Below are 12,648 nucleotides of genomic sequence, written 5' to 3'. Positions count from 1 at the left end.
AAACACACTGGTAACCACTACAGCTGACACATAATCTGAAGGTGTACAAAGGATCTCCTAGCCATGGCTTCCATCTGCTCTTCTAGAATCCATGGCATATTTGATTGGCCAATTGGAGCATGACAGTTTCAGAATACTGCAGAAGATGCCAGACTAGGGGTGAAATGCTCCCGGTTCAGACCGGCTAGCCCGATCCAGTAGCGATGGCAGCTGCTGGTTCGGAGGACCGATACCAAAAATCCCTGGCCCCGCCCCCTGCCTCTGCTGAGCCGGACCATCAGCAGAGATTTTTCTTTTTACTTTTAAAAATAGTTTTTCTTCAGCCAAAAACATGCCTTTAAAAGTAAAAAAAAAAAGCCTTTGAGGATCCCGCAGCTCAGCTGAGATCGGCAGAGCCTTTAAACTCTTTTTTAAAAAACTTTTAAAAAACAACTTTTAAAAGGCTCCTCTGGCGATCTCACCTGAGTTCCTCATCACCAGAACCTTTAAAAACATGTTTTCTACAAGCTCTTCAGCCGAAGAGCTTGTTAAAACAATTATTTTAAGAGGTTCTGGGCTGCTATGAGGGAACTTCAGCTGAGATCGTCAGAGGAGATTTTTAAAATCCCACCCAATGCCCACCCAATGCCCCCGCCTCACTTACCTATAATTACTGCTCCTTTCGGGCTGGCAACACCATGCTTTATTTCAGCTACTGATTCAGCCTGCTTTGACTTCCTGCTTTGCTGAATGAGGAACTCTGGGAGTTGAAGTCCACAAACCTTAAAGTTACTAAGGTTGGAGAACCCTGATCTAAATAAATAAATAAATAAAATAATAAAATAAAATAAAATATTTGTGCAGCTTTCTGAGATTTGGTGTGTTTCTGTAGTGTTTCACTCTAACTACACAAACACACAGCATCTCACAAAGCTGTATGTGGCATTTCATGTGTGTGTGTGGGTGTGTGTGTCAGTTGTGTTGTGTGTGTGTAAAGTGTGAAAGTGTGAGGTTCCTGCTTGTTGCAGGGGCTATTTTGGGTGAAGTACAGCTGCTTTTACATTGTGTGTGAGTCAGTTGTGTTGTGTTGTGTGTGTGTAAAGTGTGAAAGCTGGTTTTCAGTACCTCTTATTGTTTTGTATACTTCATTTATTATTTTTATTATTTATTGTTATTGGCCCTGCCCACCCAGTCATCTGACCACCAAGCCACGCCCACCAATTAAGCCACACCCACAAAACCGGTAGGAAAGATTTTTAGATTTCACCCCTGTGCCAGACCTAGCTGAGGGCTGTAAGCCAAAGCCAAAGCCAAAGTCAAAGCAGTGCAAGATATACTTAGATTGTGTTGTTTGTAAGGAAGTAAAATCCAGGGTGTATCCTGTGAGTAGGAAAAACTCAAGACAAATGAACAGAGTTATACCTAGGAGACCTGAAAGGTGTAATAAAGGTATACCTCCTGAGTGGTTCACTGCAAGTGGATTTAGAGTAGGTAGTATTTGTAATGAGCCCCGTAAGTACCAAGAGATATGGTCATGGTCATTGCCTAAGGAAGAACAGAATAAATGGAGGAAGCTGAAGTTAAAGAGAATGTCAGGCAGACAGATAAACCGAACTGAGGAAGTTGAGCCAGTAAAAAGAGAAAGTGAAGGTATTCAGCCAAGAGATGGTGAACTATATGTAATGGAAAATAATGAGACGGTGTGTACAGAGTCATTAGAAAATGAAATTAGGAGCAGTTCCAGCAGCAGCAGTAGTAATGGTACTAATAGTTTTTGCACCAGTGAGAGTAGAAACTGAAGCAGGAGCCATGGACATAACAGAAATAGAAAGCATCATGAATATGTTAAAGCATTCAAATGTTCAGCTTTAAATGGGAGGAGTGTCAGGGTAATGTCAGGGTAATGAAGATTTAATAGCTGACCAGCTGCTGTAATACTGTAATGCTATAATGATGATGCAATGGTAGTAATGAGTCGGTCAATTTGACTGTTACCACTTTAACAGTCTGTACTATAAGAGAGGCCCTGTTGGGGCATTTCTTTCTCTCTCTGTGTGCTTCCATGCTGTAAATTGCTGATTGATTGTTTGACCTTTGCCTAGTACGTGTATCAGGGGCAAAATGTAAAATTTGTTACTACTGGTTCTGTGGGTATGGCTTGGTGGAGGTATAATGTGACTGGGGGGGCGTGGCCAACTTTAAAATAATAATAATAATAATAATAATAATAATAATAATATTTTAATTTTTATACCGCCCTTCTCCCGAAGGACTCAGGGCGGTGAACAGCCAAGTAAAACAATACAATATATTACAATAAAAACTATTTAAAAAACTTATTCCATATGGCCTAAATGTAAAATACATAATATAAAAATACACCCCATTTAAAAACGAATTAAAAACCCCTATTAAGCCAGTCCTGCTCGGAAGAATAGGTACATCTTCAGTTCGCGGCGAAAAGTCCGGAGGTCAGGAAGTTGTCGAAGTCCTGGGGGAAGCTCATTCCAGAGGGTATGTGCCCCCACGGAACTCTGAGGAGACCCTCTCTATGGGAGCGTACCGGTCGGTGGGAGGCATGTGATAGCAGAAGACGGTCCCGAAGATATCCTGGTCCTATGCCATGGAGCGCTTTAAAGGTGATAACCAACACCTTGAAGTGCACCCGGAAGACCACAGGTAGCCAGTGCAGCCTAGGCAGGATTGGTGTTACATGGGAGCCATGAGTGGCTCCCTCTATCACCCGCGCAGCTGCATTCTGGACCAACTGAAGCCTCCAGGTGCTCCTCAAGGGGAGCCCCATGTAGAGAACATTGCAGTAGTCCAGGCGAGAAGTGACGAGGGCGTGAGTGACCATGAATAAGGCATTCCGGTCTAGAAAGGGGCGCAACTGGCGGACCAGGCGAACCTGGTAAAAAGCTCTCCTGGAGACGGTCGCCAAATGATCTTCAAAAGACAACCGTCCATCCAGGAGAACACCCAGATTGCGCACCCTCTCCATTGGGGCCAATGATTCGCCCCCAACAGTCAGCCGCGGTTGCAGCTGGCTGTACCGGGATGCCGGCATCCACAGCCACTCAGTCTTGGAGGGGTTGAGCTTGAGCCTGTTTCTCCCCATCCAGACCCGCACGGCCTCCAAACACCGAGACAACACTTCGACAGCTTCATTGGGGTGGTCAGGGGTGGAAATGTACAGCTGGGTGTCATCCGCGTACAGTTGATAACTCACCCCAAAACCACTGATGACCTCACCCAGCAGCTTCATATAGATGTTGAACAGGAGAGGCGAGAGAACCGACCCCTGTGGCACCCCACAAAGGAGGCGCCTCGCAGTCGATCTCTGCCCCTCTGCCAACACCGTCTGCGATCGGTCAGAGAGATAGGACGAGAACCACCGAAACACGGTGCCTCCCACTCCTAAACTCCCCAACCGTCGCAGCAAGATACCATGGTCAATGGTATCGAAAGCTGCTGAGAGATCTAGGAGAACCAGGGCAGAGGAATAACCCCTATCCCGGGCCCTCCAGAGGTCATCCACCAGTACGACCAAAGCTGTCTCCGTGCTGTACCCGGGTCGGAAACCGGACTGGAACGGGTCTAGATAGACAGATTCATCCAGGTACTGGGGTAACTGATGTGCCACCACACTCTCAACAACCTTCGCCACAAAGCGAAGGTTGGAGACTGGAGGATAGTTACCCAAAACAGCTGGGTCCAGGGAGTGCTTCTTGAGGAGGGGCCTCACCACCGCCTCTTTCAAGGCAGTGGGAACAACACCCTCCCCCAAGGAAGCGTTGACAATTCCCTGGAGCCAGCCTCGTGTAACCTCCTGGGTGGCCAGCACCAACCAGGAGGGACACGGGTCCAATAAACATGTGGTGGCATTCAGCCGTCCCAGCAACCTGTCCATGTCCTTGGGAGCCACAGGATCAAACTCCTCCCAGATGGTCTCAACAAGACTAGCCTCCGTCACCTCGCCCGAAACTACCCAATTTTGGTCCAGACCGTCCCGAAGCTGAGCGATTTTGTCAAACAGATACCTGCTGAAATCCTCAGCACAACCCTGTAAGGGATCATTGCACCCCCCCCTGGTGAAGGAGGGAGCGAGTCACCCTAAACGGGAGGCTGGGCGGTTCTCTGCTGACGCAATGAGGGTAGAAACATAGGCCCGCTTGGCCTCCCTCAATGCCACTAGATAGGTCTGGGTGAAAGACCTAACTAGTGTACGGTCAGCTTCAGAACGGCTGGACCTCCAAGCGCTCTCTAGGCGTCTTCTCCGGCGCTTCATTTCCCTCAGCTCCTCGGAGAACCAAGGAGCTGGTTGAGACCTACGCCGGGTCAGAGGCCCCAAAGGCACGACACGGTCCAAGGCTCCCGCCGCAGCCTGTTCCCAGGCCGCAACAAGCTCCTCGGCCGAGCCATGGGCCAGATCGCCAGGGAACGGCCCAAGCTCCATCAGGAACCTCTCCAGGTCCATCAGTCGCCTGGGATGGAACCAACGCATTGGTCCCGTCTCCCTGTGGTGTTGAGCAGCGGTCCGAAAGTCCAGATGAAGGAGAGAGTGATCTGACCATGACAAAGGTTCAGTGACTAATTCTCGTACTTCCAGATCACTCAACCACTGTCCAGAGACAAAAATCAGATCCAGTGTGTTTCCCCCAACGTGGGTGGGGCCGTCAACTAATTGGGTCAGGTCCATGGCCGTCATGGAGGCCATGAACTCCCGAGCCGCCGTTGATGACATACCGGCTGATGGCAGGTTGAAGTCCCCCACGACCATAAGCCTAGGGGTATCAACCGCCATCCCAGCTATCATCTCCAGCAACTCGGGCAGGGCTGTTGTCACGCAGCAAGGAGCCAGGTACGCAATCAACAAGCCCACCTGCACCCTACGCCCCCACTTCACGTAAATGGATTCACAACCGGCTATCTGAGGTACAGTGGCCTCCATTGGCTCTAGACTCTCTCTAATAACCACCGCCACCCCTCCACCCCTACCTTGGGCCCTCGGCTGATGAAATGCCCAGAAACCCGGTGGGCACATCTCCACCAGGGGCATCCCTCCTTCAATGCCCAACCAAGTCTCCGAAATGCCCATAAGGTCCGCAGCCCCCCCTGTATAAGATCATAAATCAGGGGGGCTTTATTTACTATGGACCTGGCATTGCATAACATCAGCCGAAGGTCCAAGCCCTGAGGAGATTGGCCACTCAGGGAACGGAAAAAGTCTGAGGGGCCGGAGCGCGCAATCGCTTTTAAACAGCAAGTGCGCACCCCCTGAACATGATACGGCCCCCCACTTCCGCCATATCTGCCTCTCCCACTTACCGTACTGATGGAACAGCCCTCTGGAATTGGAACGAGAAGCTTCCCCTTTACCTCCGGACCTGATGAAATATCGCCGCGAGCAATCGCAAGAACTGGCTCCCTCCCCAACGGGTTTCCCCCAATACCCGTTTTTACCCTCCCACCCCTTAAAAATTGTTTATCTAAAAAATCCCATAGGTTCTTTTTCAATGCATGCCATCTCTCTGGATCCCAAAACCCATCATTGAGATAGGCCCTCGATTACGTGGAGGGCCATTTCTGCGAAGCGGAGGACCCTTGCAAATGATGGAGTTCAGCTGAAGAATAGATCATATCTCGATCAGGCATAAATGGCGCATAGATGAAATGTGTTTCTCATCCGTAGAAGATAGTAAAGCAGTCATATTTGGGTCGATGACATAAGACCCACAGATGGTAGAAACGATGGACATTCTCACATGGAATCCTCTTTCCAGATGTTAAAATAGTCGGTGCCAGCATCCTCTCTGCCGAAGAGGTTATAAAAATGCTTTTAAAAGCCTGTGATGATCAGGCAACTCAGCTGGGATCGCCAGAGGAAAAAAAGCTTTTAAAGGGTTCTGACAATCCCAGCTGAATTGCCTGATTGCCAGAACCTTTTAAAAGCATTTTTTATACAACATCTTTGGCCGAAGAGCTTGTAGAAAATATGCTTTTAAAGGGTTCTGACGATCCCAGCTGAGCTGTGAGATCATCAGCGGCTTTTTTTTACTTTTAAAAGCATTTTTTCGGCCAAAGAAAAAATGCTTTTAAAAGTAAAAAAAAACACCCCTCTGATGATCACGTGGCTCAGCTGGGGTGGGGGCTGGGAGAGATTTTTGCTACTGGTTCCCTGAACCACCCGTCACCATTGCTACCGGATCAGGCGATCCGGTCCAAACTGGGAGCATTTCACCCCTGACGTGTATGTATATTGTTTTGTAGAGATAAACCACTATTTATTATTACAAACCTCTGTTTGATGGTATTGCTTCTGGGTTGTCTCACATAGTCACACTGTGTGCATGCTGATATATATTATAATGCTTTGTATCATTCTGTAAGTCCCAGTATAACTGACATCAGCTTGCATTTTCCTTCTGCTTAAAATAATTAATCCCCTTTAATGTCCAGTTTCTAAAATCATCACTTATCTTCTGTTATGACTTGCCGTAGCCAAGACAATAAAAATAAGCCAGTTTCCTATGAGAGATTGCAGGGTGTTGATCTAGTACATATCCACAATACTATACCAGCTTGCTGAGAATTGTGTGCTGAATCTTGGATCCAGGAGACAGAAGTTCACAGCCGCACCAGCCATCGGGAGGGAAGATAGTAATTGGTACCCCAGCTGATAGCTCCCATTAGCCATCATGACTGAAAATTTTAATGGGATCTGAAAATGAATTATTCCCCTTTGATTTGTAATAATCTCTTTGGAGTTGCATTGAAGGGAGGGAGAAAGAACAAGTGTTTCAACTGGTGTTATAGCTGTTAAGTGAAATATAGATTTCAAAATATGAAACCCCTCAAAACAAATAAAAGGTAAGAAATACTTAAAGGAATTAATGAGGGAGATGGCTGGATTCCAAATATCACATTATATAATGAGGTGAAAATATTCCTATTGGATTTTTTCTTTAAATTTACAGGTATGTTATGTTTTTGTTTAGGTAGGCCAATGAAGTGCATCTTGAGGTGTGCAAAACTGTTCTTTTCTGCTTTCTTCTGTGTCATCATATAATGCAATTACTATACACCTTTCTCTGACTGCTTATCATATATTCCCATTTATATATAGTAACAAACAGTAAAGCAAATAGAGTCTGAGCTGCAGATAGGGAAACCAAATACTTATTTGGCACTGTGAGAAAAATAAATATTCTTGCTGATGTTGTCATTGATTCACTAAGTGCAGTCCAATTGGTGTCAACTCTTAGTGAACACACAGACTGATTTTTCCAAAATGGTATATCCTCAGCTTGGTCTTTTAGTTCTTTCAGTGGTGCAGTCAAAGGTTCTAGTTGTAGTTGACCCTGCCAGCTTACTACTAGTTGTCCTTTACTTCTTTTTCCTTTCATTTTTTCCAGCTTATGAACTTCAAGGGAGCTGGGTCTTCACAAAATGTGTCCAATATAGAATAAGTTTGGCCATGACCATTTATGCCTGAAGTGAGAACTCTGGATTGGAATGTGATCTGTGATCCATTTGTTTTTATGGCTATTCGTGATATTTTCAGGGTCAAGTCCAACACCAAAGTTCAGTCTTATTTCTTCAAAGATCAATTTTCATCTCTACATTAAGTGTTACAGGAAAACCCATTCTCTGCTTGATTTTAATTATTGTATCACGATATGGGATATCTTTTCCAAGGTCTTCAATACTACCCTATCAAATGCTAGTCTGCTGTAATACCATTTGTCAGCTGATTCCTTTGCTGTTGATAGTTGTCTCTAAAATGAAGGATAATATATACTGAATTATTTGAAGAATGTGTGTGCAATGTTGAAACTATTGGATTGGAAGAAACTGTTTTATCGTTCTGTTTAATTTATGTTTCCTGGGCCATACAGTCCAATTATGTTTTCCACATGCTTTCCAGCTTTGGTATTCTATTTGCAATCCAGAAGCATCACATCTTGCCTGCATATTCTGTTATTTTTGACTTGAATTTGCCTGTAAAACCATCAACTTCTTATTCTTCTTTTTGAGTGGTTAAACTTCATGTTACATTAAACAAAATCTAATTGATATGATTTGGTTATTGACTACATTTTACTTAACTGTTCTTTTTGTTGTCTCTTTCCAGAACAATGGTTAAGCAATGGTTTTGTTTTTGTTTAAGGCATAAACAGTTTGATGTTCTGGCTGAAATCATCCAGTTCCAGGTCCTTACAATCTGCTGGTGTCCAAGATGTCAGTGTGTAATTGATTAATTTCATCTTTCATTGTGTTGAGCTTTTCTGTGGCTCATGCTTCTTACATTCCATGTTCCTACTGTAATTGTGTCATTGTAGTTTTAGATTATTTTTTTCTTGCATGGCAATATCAGCAGCTATCAGGTTTTAATCTAGCAGAACGGCACTCCACAACACTCATTGTACTTGTTTTTTTTATTTTATTTACATTTATATCCCGCCCTTCTCCGAAGACTCAGGGCGGCTTACAGTGTGTAAGGCAATAGTCTCATTCTATTTGTATATTTACAAAGTCAACTCATTGCCCCCCCAACAATTTGGGTCCTCATTTTACCTACCTTATAAAGGATGGAAGGCTGAGTCAACCTTGGACCTGGTGAGACTAGAACCTGCAGTAATTGCAGGCAGCTGTGTTTTAATAACAGGCTTCTTACAGCCTGAGCCACACCACGGCCCTCCAAAATCTCCACAGGTCTAAAACAATGTGTGCTTGTATATCATAAATAAGACTATTTTATTTTCTTTGTAAAGAAAAGAATTACTCTAATAGAGATATTAATGGACATAATAGTGCCTAGAGACACCAAGTTGCCAACCTTTGAATTATAGCAGTAATTCCTTGATATGCTTACCCATATAGAAAATATCCCCAAACTATTAATGCATAATCAGGTTCAGTCTGAAGCGGTAGTGGGTTCCACTTACCATCGCTACCAGTTCGAAACTGGGAGGGTGCATGTGGTTGCTTTGTTCACATGCGGCACTTCTGCGCATGCACAGAGCATCCGTGGTGATCTCCAGGTGGGTGGGTGGAGCCTCCCACTGCCACCATTACTGGTTTGCCTGAATCGGGGCAAACCGGTAGAAATCCACCACTTGTCTGAAGTACAATAAAAATTAAGTCCCCTGACATGAACTCAGGATTTGTCATGCATTTAAACTTATTAGAGTTAACTGAGTTCACATTTTGGCAGCATCTTGATTTAGAACCTAGAATACAGCTCATATCCTTGACTGAAGGTACTCAAAATAGCTTTATATTTTGGTCACAATGTTGTATGCGAATAGTAATTTTTAATTCACAGCCAGACTGATGATTTTTGTTATTATCAACATTATATGTCATTAACTAAATCAGTGCTCTTTTTGTTTCCAGAGTTGTGAACCTGGTAATAATTTAATTGTCTGCGGTCAATTGGCATTTTGCCAGATAGCAGATTGAACAGAAATAAGGTTGAATTTCAGATGGAAAATAACTCAAGCATCCTGTTAAGAGTCAAGCAGATTGTTCTTCAGAGAGGAATCTTATTCCTTCTCTCCCTGCCTGTCAGTCAAGGGAATCAGAAGTACACTTTGCATTTATAGTAAACACTGAAAACATATTTTAGGGATAATGTGCACAAAGGACTTGCAAAAGAACAAAATGGCTTCTTCAGCATTGCTTTATACAGCACTCAGTGGACTGCTTTAACAGGAACTGGCTGCTGCAAATAATTTTATATTGTCTTCAAGTAACATAAGCGGCCACATGTTTATGACTATTCATAAGTGGATGACTAGAATTCAAGTTAGTGTTAGAGGAAATCTTAGAAAACCCTTTGGGGATTTAATTCAAATGAGAAATAAGCCAATTTCTCCTACTTTTTAAATCTATTCATAGGTACATGCATGACTGATGGATACATCAAAAGGCCCTATATAGTTATATACACACACAGTACATATGGAGGAGCTCTGGGTTCATAAATTGCTGTGCGTATTAAGAACCCTTTCCCATGCAACTCAAATGTATAGCTAGTGGGGAAGCATTTTCTCCTGGCTGCCATCAAACATAGCAGAACTAAAACATGGCAACAGAGAAGGTTCTTATTGGGTAAGGTATTGGCCTAGGTTTAGGCAGATGAGTCTGGAAAAACCTGTCAGCCATGCAAACTCTATTGGTGTCTTTTGATCAAATGATACAGTTAAGATGTAATTGTAGAAAAGAGAGTATGTGTACCATTTTAGCTTCTAGAGGAAAAGCACATTAAAAAAATCTAATAAATAAGTAGAGACGTGCAAGTTTCAAATGTGTGATTTAATCGGCTTCCGGGTGGCTCCACCTCTTCGCTGAGCCCTAATTAAAGGGGCTCCGCACTGAACATCGTAAAAGCCAGGAAAAGCCGGCTTTAATCTTTTTCTCTGGATGAAAGAGGAAAGATAAGAGCGCAGGAATGTTGGTAGACCTCCCCAGAGGCTTTGTTTTAATTAAGCAGAGCTTCGAAGGGTCGATGGGTCCCATAAATATTTCTGCCATCTCCGACTTCAGTGCGTGTCTGCAAAAGCAGGAAAAGAAGAAGGTGTCCATCTCTGCTAATTGTCTTATCTTTATGGATCTCTTTAAGCAGACGGAATGAGTGCAAGCGGACGATTATTGGATTGCAAGTATTTTTGATTTCCTGACTTCTACTTTCTAAAAAAGAGAATTTTTTTTTTCCTTTGTTCTAATTGACTCTAAGATGGCGCCTGAACGGGAGTGAAAATGACGAATGGAATTTTAAACAGTCTGTGCAACTAAGAAGATAAGAAATGTTATGTGTGGATTTTAATGAAGTGAACTGAGCTCTCCTATACTTAAAGGGGAAAAGAGAAGTTTCTAGACTTATATTTTGTGAATTTTAAAACTGAAATGGCTACTAAACCACCTAAGACTGGGGGCAGAAGGGGTTCTGAACCAGCTTTAGAAGATCTGATTAAAGAGCAAGGGAAAGTGTCTGAAGAAAGGTTTAAGGAGATTATGGATAATAATGAGAAAATAAGAGAAGAAATAAAGAGAATAATAAAAAATAAGAGAAGATATCTTAATGGCTTTTCAAGGTTTGGCAAAAAGACTGGAGGTGGTGGAGGAGGAGGTGCAAGAAATTGTTCAGTCAAATCAACAAATAGAAAATAGAATGGGGGGAATGCAAATCAAATTGGATAAAAATGAAGATCAAGTGGTGGTGATGCAGTATAGAATGATGGAAGGAGCTCTGAGAATTAGAGGTTTGAATGAAGACAAAGGGGAAGATTTAAAAAAAATTTTATCAGAAGCTCTGGCTGAATTTATTGAACTTGATCCACAAGAGGTTGCTTATCAAATTGACAAAATTTATAGAGTTAATTCTTGGATTGCTAGGCAAAAGAAACTTCCTAGAGACATTGTGGTTTATTTTTTGAAAAGAACAGTGAGGAATCAAATTTTGCAAGTTGCTTTTCAGAAAAACTTGAAAATAGGGAACAGGAGTTGAAGGTTTTGAAAGAGATCCTCCCAAGATGTTAAGGGATAGAAAAGACTTTACATTTTTTACACAAGAACTTAAGAAATACCAGATTCAATTTAGATGGGAGGTTCCAGTTGGCTTGACAGTGTATTATCAGGGAAGAAGATATCGTATTGACACAGTGCTTAAGGCCAAAGATTTTCTTTCTACAGTGCTGAAATTTGAAATAGAAATAATAGAAAAAGAATTCAAGAGACTCAAATGGGTGTGGAAGCTGAGGTGATTCCAGTGATGTTACCATCAGAGGAACAACCACAAGAACAAAGACTGACGAGGGAGCCCTTAAGCGTAAAGAAAAGGAGCAACAAACTCAAAGTAAAGTTCAGGACTCTGCTACAGAAGCGGTGGGAGGAGCACGTCAAGATACGGGAGGACGATCTTCAGTTGATTGCCCAAAGGCTTCAGCAGCCCAGTAATGGCAAATAAAATCTTGACTTGGAATGTCAATGGTTTGAACTCAGCTCAGAAGAGAAGAAAAATATTTCATTATTTGAAACAATTTAAAATGATGTTATTTGCTTACAAGAAAGCATATTAAATTATCAGATCAAAAGTACCTAATAAACTCAAAGTTAGGTAAACATTTTGTTGCTTCAGCTTTGGAGAAAAACATGGCATAGTGGTTTATTTGAGAAAAGATATACCAGCCAAGTTAATAGAGGCAGATATTTATGGAAGATATATTGCTATTGAACTTACAATAGAAACAAAAGGACTCTCTTGCTTGGTATATATGCACCCAACCAGCAACAAGAAAAATTTTATAGAATGTTATATGATAAGTTGATCTATGGGATTATAAATCGTGTATTATATTGGGAGATTGGAATGGAGTAATAGATACACGAAAGGACAAGAGAATTTCTTCCAAGAAGATACCTGCACATGCAAAGCTGCCTAAATCCTTTTTTGATATGATAGAAGATTTTGAGTTAAGAGATGTATGGAGACTGCGGAAATTGGAGCAAAGAGACTATAGTTAGTTCTCTGATAGGCATCAATCCTTCTCACGTATTGATTTTATTTTAATTTCTAATGATTTGCTTTTTAGGGTGAAGAAAACTAAGATATTTCCAAGATGTTTGTCTGATCATAGTCCTGTTTGGATGGAATTGCAATATGGA

The sequence above is a fragment of the Ahaetulla prasina genome, chromosome 6 (assembly GCF_028640845.1).
Source record: "Ahaetulla prasina isolate Xishuangbanna chromosome 6, ASM2864084v1, whole genome shotgun sequence".
Taxonomy (NCBI): Eukaryota; Metazoa; Chordata; class Lepidosauria; order Squamata; family Colubridae; genus Ahaetulla; species Ahaetulla prasina.
Note: the sequence above shows the minus strand (reverse complement) of the source record.